This window comes from Theropithecus gelada, chromosome 1, assembly GCF_003255815.1.
Source record: "Theropithecus gelada isolate Dixy chromosome 1, Tgel_1.0, whole genome shotgun sequence".
Classification (NCBI taxonomy): domain Eukaryota; kingdom Metazoa; phylum Chordata; class Mammalia; order Primates; family Cercopithecidae; genus Theropithecus; species Theropithecus gelada.
Window position 1 is genome coordinate 139238169 of NC_037668.1, and position 11211 is coordinate 139249379.

Genomic DNA, 11211 nt, shown 5'->3' on the forward strand with positions numbered 1-11211 from the left:
GAAGGGTCCTCACCCTTCTTTTTCCTTTTTTGTTTTGTTTTTTTTTGAGACGGAGTCTCACTGTGTCACCCACGCTGGAGTGCAGTGGTGCAATCTTGGCTCACTGCAACCTCAGCCTCCCGGGTTCAAGCAATGCTCATGCCTCTCAGCCTTCTGAGTAGCTGGGACTACAGTCGTGTGCCACCACACCCAGCTAATTTTTTGTATTTTCAGTAGAGACGGGGTTTCACTGTGTTGGCCAGGCTGGTCTTAACCTCCAGGCCTCAAGTGATCCACCCGCCTTGGCGTCCCAAAGTGCTGGGATTACAGGCGTGAGCCACCACATCCCCTTTCTTTGGGGTCTTAGGGGTAAGAACCCTGGATATAGGCCAGCCTTCTAGCCAATGTGTGACCCCTTTGCATGGCTTCCTTGAGTGTTGGTCAAACCAACACTGCTTGAATAATTCTAACAATCATACCTTATAAGGTCAGTTATAATTGAATAATTCTAATAATCATACCTTTTAAGGCTCAGTGTATTGTTAAACAGAAAATTTTATTTTATTTTATTTTTGAGACGAAGTCTCACACTTGTCCCCCAAGCTGGAGTGCAATGGCACAATCTCGGCTCACTGCAACCTCTGCCTCCTGGGTTCAAGTGATTCTCCTGCCTCAGCCTCCTAAGTAGCTGGGATTACAGGTGCCTGCCACCACACCCAGCTAATTTTTATATTTTTAGTAGAGATGGGGTTTCACCATGTTGACCAGGCTGGTCTTGAACTGACCTCAGGTGATCCGCCTGCCTCAGCCTCCCAAAGTGCTGGGATTACAGGAATGAGCCATTGCGCCTGGCAAGAAAAATTTATTTTATGTGGAGACCAAATCTACTACCTCAGCTCCCATCTGCGTGGCAGGTGACCTGTGTTTTTTTCAAATTTCTTTCCCAGCTCCCCAGTCCCTCTCAAGACTTAGCTTTTTTATGCCTCACTTTTTTTTTTTTTTTGAGATGGAGTCTTGCTCTGTTGCCTAGGCAAGAGTGCAGTGGCATGGCCTCAGCTCACTACAACCTCCTCCTCACGGGTTCAAGCAATTCCCCTGCTTCAGCTTCCCAAGTAGCTGGGACTACATGTGTGCACAACCACGCCTGGCTAGTTTTTGTATTTTTAGTAGAGATAAGGTTTCACCATGTTGGCCAGGCTGATCTTGAACTCCTGGCCTCAGGTGATACCCCGACCTCGGCCTCTCAAAGTGCTAGGATTACAGGCTTCAGCCACCATGCCGGCCCCTTGCTTTTTTAAAAAAACCCGTGATATGGGTGAACTAATTCTTGCTACTCTGAAAGTATTAGCTGGCAAAAGATAGAGCATATTTTGTTTAGCACTTCTGGAAATAGGAGCATTAGGCAAATCAGTTCTGAGTAGTCCCTGCTGGTGCAGGCCTCTGCTGGTGTTCCGGGCATTAGTCACTGCCAATTGCTCGTCCTTTCTCTCCAAGTCTCCTGAGGTCATGGACATGCTTTGTATTAGTCTGTTTTCACACTGTTGATAAAGGAATACTCGAGACTGGGAAGAAAAAGAGGTTTAATTGGACTTACAGTTCCACATGGCTGGGGAGGCCTCAGAATCATGACGGGAGGCGAAAGACACTTTTACATGGCAGTGGCAAGAGAAAATGAGGCAGATGCAAAGTAGAAACCCCTGATAAAACCATCAGATCTTGTGAGATTTATTCACTATCACAAGAACAGTACAGAGGAAATTCCCCCAAGATTCAAATGATCTCCCACCAGGTACCTCCCACAACATGTGGGAATTATGGGAGTACAATTCAAGTTGAGATTTGGGTGGGGACACAGAGTCAAACCATATCATACTTGAAGCCATAATTCTTCCTGTCAGTTCTCTTGAGGCGTGGTGACATCTCTATTTCCTTCATGCAGTCAGAGGACTCTCACAATCCTCACTGACCTGTCTAGCTCTCTTTTTGGACTGTTTCCTTGCAAGCCCCTTCGGTCTCTGTTAAAATCCAACATATTTTCCCTTAGCTTCTCTGAAATAGTTGCAGCCCTATTACTTCTACAGCCAGGCTTCGCGGGTCAGAACTACTTGCCAGAGACAAAATAAATGCAAAAAGAAGCTAGAGAGCCACAGAACTCACTCAACCAGGCAGAATGCATAGGAGACTCATTGGCTGAGAGCTGTGCCTTCGCCGCACTTGCTTAGGCTCAATGGCTCTGGGTGGGAGGCACCACCAGCTCTCCTTGGCTGAGATGCATCCATGCTCAGTACCCTCAGAGCAGGGAAAAGAAAGACTTTTAACAAATACCGTGAAGAGTTTTGGTTTTCAGTTTTTTTAACATTTAAAGTTTTAAAAATTATTTTATTTTTTAAGACTCTGGCCGGGTGCAGTGGCTCACGCCTGCAATCCCAGCACTTTGGGAGGCTGAGGTGGGTGGATCACCTGAGGTCAGGAGTTCGAGACCAGCCTGACCAACCTGGCGAAACCCCACCTCTACCAAAAATACAAAAGTTAGCCAGGCATGGTGATGTGCACCTGTAATCCCAGCTACTCAGGAGGCTAAGGCAGGAGAATTGCTTGAACCTGGGAGGCAGAGGTTGCAGCGAGCTGAGATCACACCACTGTACTGCAACCTGAGTGACAGAGTGAGACCCTGTCTCAAAAACACAAAAAACCTTCTAATGAATTAGTGCTGTGCAGGATGTCATTACATAAGGATATGCAAGACTGGGCATAGTGGCTCCTACCTATAATCCCAGCACTGTGAGAGGCCAAGGCAGAAGGATCACTTGAGCCCAGGAGTTCAAGACCAGCCTGGGCAACACAGTGGGAGACCCCATCTCTACAAAACAAAACAAAAAAAAAGTTAAAACATCATCTAGGTGTGGTGGTGAGCACCTGTAGTCCCAGCTGCTCAAAAGGCTGAGATGGGAGGATCTCTTGCAACCAGGAAGTCAAGGCTACAAGGAGCTATGATCACCCCACTATATCACTGCACTTCAGCCTGGGCGACAGAGTGAGAAATTGTCTTCTAAAATATATATGTGTATATAATTACTCTTCTAGTTAGAAAATTGGCTAAAAAAATTAAAAGCATTTGTATCCTGAAAAAACGCAACGTGTAATCTAACAATATAACTTTCAGATGCCTTCTACTGTCTATGACTACCCCTAGGATGGATCTTAAACTATCAAAAGCAGTCAGTATGTTTACTTCTTGTTTCCCTGGTTCAGATGATGAGGTCTTTTTTTTTTTTGAGATGGAGTCTTGCTCTGTCCCCCAGGCTGGAGTGCAGTGGCATGATCTCGGCTCACTGCAAGCTCTGCCTCCTGGGTTCACACCATTCTCCTGCCTCAGCCTCCCGAGTAGCTGGGACTACAGGCGCCCGCCACCATGCCCAGGTAATTTTTTTGTGTTTTTTAGTAGAGATGGGGGTTTCACCGTGTTAGCCAGGATGGTCTCGATCTCCTGACCTCGTGATCCGCCCGCCTCAGCCTCCCAAAGTGCTGGGATTACAGGCGTGAGTCACTGCACCTGGCCAAGAGATGATGAGGTCTTGACAGGCAGGACCTGTGTCCTGTTTATCTTTGGATGCTTTTGGCTTCCTTGCACAGCTGAGTTTGCACACTGCATGAGGATGCCTAGTCAAAGGAGCGAATGAGGGCTGAAATCCAGCCTTTTCTTCCCTAGTCAAGCCCCGTGCCTTGGGGTTGTGTTTGCCTGGAGGCAGTATACTTTTTCTATTTTATTTGACCTATATAACTTCTTCTAATTTCCTAACAGTGTCCTTTGATTTCTCATCTCCTAAACATTGTAGAAGCCCAAAAATTACTGGAAAAGGAAAGGATTCAATGAAAAAATGAATGAAGCATACTTTACTTTTGATAAAGATGCATGAGAGAGGCAGACACTATTTTTCATCAGTCCCAGCAATCATTTCTCTCCTTCCTGGCCCCATTTCTTTCCTGATATTTACTCCTCACCCCTCTCAACTCAGTAAATCCTGAGGAATCTAAGCCAGTGACTCTCAACCTTGGCTATACATTAGAATCACCTGGGGAGATTTTTAAAACCCCTCTATCCAGGCACATCCCAAACCAATTGTATTAGTCCATTTTCACGCTGCTGATAAAGACATACCCAAGACCAGGCAATTTACAAAAGAAAGAGTTTCAATTGGACTTACAGTTCCATGTGGTTGGGGAAGGCAAGGAGGAGCAGGTCATGTCTTATATGTATGGTAGCAAGCCGAGAGAGCTTCTGCAGGAAACTTCCCCCTTATAATAACCATCAGATCTCATGAGACTTACTATTAGCAGAGCAGCACAGGAAAGATTTGCCCCCATGATTCAATTACCTCCCACCAGGTTCCTCTCACAACACGTGGGAATTCATTATGAGATTTGGCGGGGGACACAGCCAAACCATATCATTCTGCCCTGGCCCCTCCCACATCTCATCTCCTCACATTTCAAAATCAATCATGCCTTCCCAACAGTCCTCCAAAATCTTTTTTTTTTTTTTTGAGATGGAGTCTTGCACTGTCACCCAGGCTGGAGTGAATGGCCTGATCTCGGCTCACTGTAACATCCACCTTCTGGGTTCAAGCAATTCTTTTGCCTCGGCCTCCTGAGTAGCTGGGATTATAGGTGCCCGACACCCCACCTGGCTAATTTTTGTATTTTTCATAGAGACAGGGATTCAGTATGTTGGCCAGGCTGGTCTCAAACTCCTGACCTCATGATCCACCCACCTCAGCCTCCCAAAGTGCTGGGATTACAGGCATGAGCCACCGCCCCCAGGGCAGTCAAATCTTAAAGCTCTAAAATGATCTCCTTTGACTCCAGGTCTCACATCCAGGTCACGCTGATGCAGGAGGTAGGTCCCCTTGGTCTTGGGCAGCTCTGCCCCTGTGGCTTTGCAGGGTATAGCCCCCCTCCTGGCTGCTTTCACATGCTGGTGTTGACCATCTGTGGCTTTTCCAGCACATGGTGCAAGCCATAGATACACCATTCTGTGGTCTGAAGAATGGTATCCATCTTCTAACAGATCCACTAGGCAGTACCCCAGTAGGCACTCTGTGTGGGGGCTCCGACCCCACATTTCCCTTTCACACTGCCCTAGCAGAGGTTCTTTCTCCATGAGCACCCTGACCCTGCAGCAAACTTCTGCCTGGGCATCCAGGCGTTTCCATACATCCTCTGAAATCTAGGTGGAGGTTCCCAAACCTCAGTTCTTGACTTATGTGCACCCACTGGCTCAACACCACATGGAAACTGCCAAAGCTTGGGGCTTCCACCCTCTGAAGCAACAGCCCAAGCTGTACCTTGGCCCCTTTTAGCCATGGCTAGAGCAGCTGGAATGCAGGACACCAAGTCCCTAGGCTGCACACAACATGGGGACCTTGGGCCCAACCCACGAAACCATTTTTTCCTCCTAGGTCTCTAGGCCTGTGATGGGAGGGGCTGCTGTGAAGACCTCTGACATGCCTTGGGGCCATTTTCCCCATTGTCTTGCAGGTTAACATTCGGCTCCTCGTTACTTTTGCAAATTTCTATAGCCAACTTGAATTTCTCCTCAGAAAATGGGATTTTCTTTTCTATCACATTGTCAGGCTGCAAATTTCCTGAACTTTTATGCTCTGCTTCCCCTATAAAACTGAATGCCTTTAACAGCACCCACATCACCTCTTGAATGCTTTGCTGCTTAGAATGCTTTCTTCCACCAGCTACCCTAAATCATCTCTCTCAAGTTCAAAGTCCCACAGATCTCTAGGGCAGGGGCAAAATGCTGCCAGCCTCTTTGCTAAAACATAACAAGAGTCAACTTTGTTCCAGTCCCCAGCAAATTCTTCATCTTCATCTGAGACCACCTCAGCCTAGATTTCATTGTCCTTATCATTATTGGTATTTCGGTCAAAGTCATTCAACAAGTCTAAACTAAAGGGAGTTCTAAACTTTCCCACATTTTCCTGTCTTCTGAGCCCTCCAACTGTTCCAGCCTCTGCCTGTTGCCCATTTCCAAAGTCACTTCCACATTTTCAGATATCTTTTCAGCAGCACCCCACTCTACAGGTGCCAATTTACTGTATTAATCCATGTTCATGCTGCTGATAAAAACATACTTAAGATTGGACAATTTACAAAAGAAAGAGTTTAATTGGACTTAGAGTTCCATGTGGCTGGGGAAGCCTCACAATCATGGTGGAAGGCAAGGAAGAGCAAGTCACATCTTACATAGATGGCAGTAAGCAAAGAGAGAGCTTGTGCAGAGAAACTCCCATCTTCAAAACCATCAGACCTCGTGAGACTTATTCACTATTACGAGAACAGCATGGGAAAGACCTGCCCCGATGATTCAGTTGCCTCCCACTAAGCTCCTCCCACAACATGTGGGAATTCAAGATTTGAGTGGGAACACAGCCAGACCATATCCCAGTGAAAATGGATGATGGGGGCATGGACACTCAGGCATCAGTCGTTTTTAAAACTACACAGATGATTCCACATACACCTGGCACTTGGTTGCTAACTTGACACCTCTGGTCTAAGTCAATCGTGGTTGTCCCATTGCCCTTACTAGTGCATGAGTTAAAGCGAATGTGGCCAGGTGTGGTGGCTCATCATGCCTGTAATCCCAGCACTTTGGAAGGCTGTGGCAGGAGAATTACTTGAGCCCAGGCATTCAAAACAAGCCTGAGCAATCTAGTGAGACCTTGTCTCTAACAAAAAAAAACAAAAAAAAAAATTAAAAATTAGCCAAGCATGGTGGCATGTGCCTGTGACCCCAGCTACTCGGGAGGCTGAGGTGGGAGGATTGCTTGAGCCCAGGAGGTCTAGGCTCCAGTGAGTTGAGATGGTACAATAAGGGCATGCCGATGTGGGGATTCCTAGATGTGTCATAACCATTAGTGCCCTGAGAAGAGCTTTCCCAAGGACAAGCTGATGTGCTGGGGGAAGGGAGAGTAAGGAGAGAATACCCCTAGGTCCCTGGTAACCTCCCCAAACTGCACATCCACCAACCTGAAGATGTCCTCCTCCAGGATTCTCATTACCTGAAACCAAATCCATTCAAGTGAGGGGATTCTGTTATTTACAACAAAAGGTATAACTGATACAGTGAAGAATTCTCAATACGTAAAGGTCTTTAGAAAGACTTCCCAGCTGGGCTCAGTGGTTCATGCCTGTATGACTGCATGAACCCAGAAGTTCAAGACCAGCCTAGGCAACATGGCAAGACCCCATCTCTACAAAAAATTAAAAATTAGCCAGGCGTAGTGCCATGCACCTGTGATCCCAGCACTTAGGGAGGCCAAGGCAGGTGGATCACTTGAGCCCAGGAGTTCAAGACCAGCCAGGGCAACATGATGAAACCCCATCTCTACAAAAAATAGCCGGTGTGGTGGCAGTCGCCTGTAGTCCCAGTACTTGGAATGCTGAAGAGGGAGGATCACTTGAGCCCAGGAGGTTGAGGCTGCAGTGAGCCATGCTTGCATCACTGCACTCCAGCCTGGGTGACAGAACAAGACCCTATCTCAAAAAAAAAAAAAAAAAAAAAAAAAAAAAAATGCCAGGTATGGCGGCGTGAGCACTCTTGGAGGCCAAGGCAGGTGGATCACTTGAGGTCAGGAGTTCAAGACGAGCCTGGCCAACATGGTGAAACCCCGTCTCTACTAAAATTACAAAATGTAGCCAGACGTGGTGGCTTGCACCTATAATCCCAGCTATTCAAGAGGCTGAGGTACAAGAATCACTTGAGTCTGGGAGGCAGAGGTTGCAGTGAGCCGAGATCACGCCACTGCACTCTAGCCTGGGCAATAAAGCGAGACTCCATCTCAAAAAAAAAAAAAAAAAAAGAGCTGGGCACAGTGGCTCACGCCTGTAATCCCAGCACTTTGGGAGGCCGAGGTGGGTGGATCACGAGATCAGGAGATCAAGGCCACCCTGGCCAACATGGTGAAACCTATCTCTACTAAAAATACAAAAATTAGCTGGGCATGGTGGGGCGTGCCTGTCATCCCAGCTACTTGGGAGGCTGAGGCAGGAGAATCACTTTAACTCAGGAGACGGAGGTTGCAGTGAGCCAAGATCATGCCACTGCACTCCAGCCTGGGTGACAGAGCAAGACTCTGTCTCAAAAAAAAAAAAAAAATTCCCTACTGGAGGGAGACCTCAGTGAGTGTGTATGTGTGTCAGTTTTCTCCCTAAAGGAACAGGAACAGGAATGTATGAGGAGCAAACGAAGCAAAACATGAGAGGAAGGGAGGGGTAGGGGATTAGAAAAACCAAGAGCTAAATATAGAGAAAAATTCATATAGCTTGAGAGGAAATTATGCTTTAGAAGTGGAATGAGAATGATACAGGAACAAATTAAGAGGAGGTCCTAAATAACTTTGAGAACTTAAGGACACTGATGGTTAATGGAGATGTAATATGGTTTCCTTAACACAGAGGCCCAGGGGAAGGATTAGAATTATAGAACTACGGTAGTAGGAAAAAGAGCAAGTTCCAGGACTAGGGGTGGGAGTCAGTGAATGCACAGATAGTTACTAAATACCTAGTCTGTGTTTGCTCATGCAGGTGACACAATAAATCTAAGAACACTTGCAACCAAAGTCAAGATTTGCTTTCAAAACAGAAAAAAAAAAAAAAAAACCCACAAACAAACAAACAAACAAAAACAACCGGAGAGCACTTATCCTGCAAACAAGATGCATGCAATAAATATTTCTTGAATCAACTAGGGACAGAAGATTTATCTGGGCACAGGAAATGCAATGAGACTTAAAAACAACATGGTGGGTGAATTCTTAATTGTAGATCCCTGGCAGCCGTGGCAGGCCAAATAATTCCTAGTAGTATGCTCGTGAGACATGTGTATTAGTGATGCAGTAGAATTTGATGTGTGACTCATTGTTTTCTATTTCAAAAAATGCAAATTATTCCATTCAAACAGAAAAATGTATGAAAAAGCTCGAGAGTGACTAATACAATCCTTGTATCACTCATTTCAATGTTAGCGACTTTTACATTTTTTAATTAATAAATGGGCACCATGTAGAAGCTTCGCTGAAAGAGAGAGCCTTTGTAAAGCTTGGTGCCCACGTTGTAGAGACAGTGGAGCTGTCACAGCCATGCCATGGTGAGGAACATGAGCCACCTGACTGCTGCTTGCTGGCTGTGTGACCCTGGAAAGCTGTTTCAACTCTTGGTACATTTGTAAAATGGAGATAATAAGGCTGGCCCTCTCAAAAGGCTGTGAAGATAACTGAGAAACATGTAGGTAAAGTGTTAACCAGTGACTAGTGTGTGGTGGGTAGTCTGTAAATGTTAACTACTACTATTATCATCTTCATCCGTCTGGACTGCTATAACAGAATACCATCGACTTGGTAGCTGATAAACAACAGACATTTATTTCTCACAGTTGTGAAGCTGGGAAGACCAAGATCAAGATGCAGCGGGTTCAGTATCCAGTGAGCGCCTGTCTCCTGGTTCACAGACACCACCTTCTTGTTATGTCCTCAAATGGTGGAAGGGGATAGGAGTCTATCTCAATCTTAAGTCTCTCTCTCTCTCTCTCTCTTTTTTTTTTTTTTTTTTTTTTTTTTTTTTTGAGATAGGTTCTTGCTCTGTCACCCAGGCTGGAGTGCAGTGACATGAACATGGCTTAATGCAGCCTCCACCTCCTGGGCTCAAGTGATCTTCCCAGTTCAGCATCCCAAGTAGCTGGGACTACAGGTGCAAACCACCACCCCTGGCTAATTTTTGTGGAGACAAGATCTCACTTTGTTGCCGAGGCTGGTTTCAAACTCCTGGATGCAAGTGATCCTCTTGCCTCAGCCTCCTAAAGTGCTGGGATTACAGGCGTGAGCCATCACACCTGGCTAATCATTTTCCTGGCCCATCATTTTCCTATATCAATGAACAGAGGACCGTTCTGCTTACCTCTAATTTGAAATGCAAGTGTATCTGCCTTGGGTACAGCGAATAATGGATGTGGTCAGTATTTACCCAAGGATGAATGTGACTGCCCAAAAACAAAATAGAGATCTGATGCATTTTAGAAAAGGTGATCTCATAGAAAACAAAGTAGCATTTACTTGAAATGTCTTTTTTGGCCTATTCAGTAATTATGTGTTTAGAAAAGAAAAGTAGTAGAGTGATAGAAAGGAAGACCAACATCAACAGGGCATGTTAGTAGATGAAATGTTTAAAAATGCAATTATTGAGGGAGACTTCTGTTTCCAGCCCTGACAGAGTAACAAGTACCATACATGCCCTCCTGCTATAAGGAAACTGGGCAAAATATACGAAACAAATGTTCATACACATACTACAGGCAATTCAAGACTGTGAGAAAGAAAAGAAATGGAATGAGTCCAAAAATGACCTAGGCTGTCTGCCTGGAGATACTTCCCAGACTGCTGTGGTGCAAGAAGAGGGAACCTAAACAGAATATGGTCATTTCACCAAGTTGAAGGACAGAGATTGGTTTCAGGAGGCTAAGGTGGCTGGAATTTGCAAGGCAAAGTAACACAGAGAAAAGAGTCCAGAGAAAGAGCCTAGGAAATCTGCATAACAGTGCCCTGGAATCTTGTGCTAAATATTAAACTGTATCTCTAACAGGAAACTCCGCAAAGCCAAGCAAAAAATCACCATGGGGAAATGTAAGTTGGACAGTTCCCAGAGCCCACACACTACTGGGGTATGTTTGAGTTCCGACTCTGAGTGAAGAGACCTGATTAAACACTCAGGATATGTGGTAAAGATCTGTGAAGTGTTACACCTTAGGAGTAGAACTAAAATAGACCTGGAACAGCAATTCTCAACCAGGGGTGAGTTTACTCCTCAGAGGATACTTTGCTATATCTGGAGACAATTTATATTGTCATGACTGGGAAGATGCTACCATTGTCTAGAAGGTAGAGGCCAGGTGTCTTAGTCCATTTGTGCAGCTATAACAAAACACTGGGTAGTGTATAAATAACGGAAATTTGTTTCTCACAGTTTTGGAGGCCGGGAGGACCTAGATCAAAGCACTGGCAGATTTGGTGTCTGATGAGAGCCAGCTTCCTGGTTTAGAGAATGTGTCCTTGCTGCTTTCTCACATAGTGAAAGGGGACAAGGCAGCTCTCTGGGGCCTCTTTCATAAAGACACCAATCCCAAACACCCCACCTCCTCTGATACTACTAGTCTTAGACTTCAACATA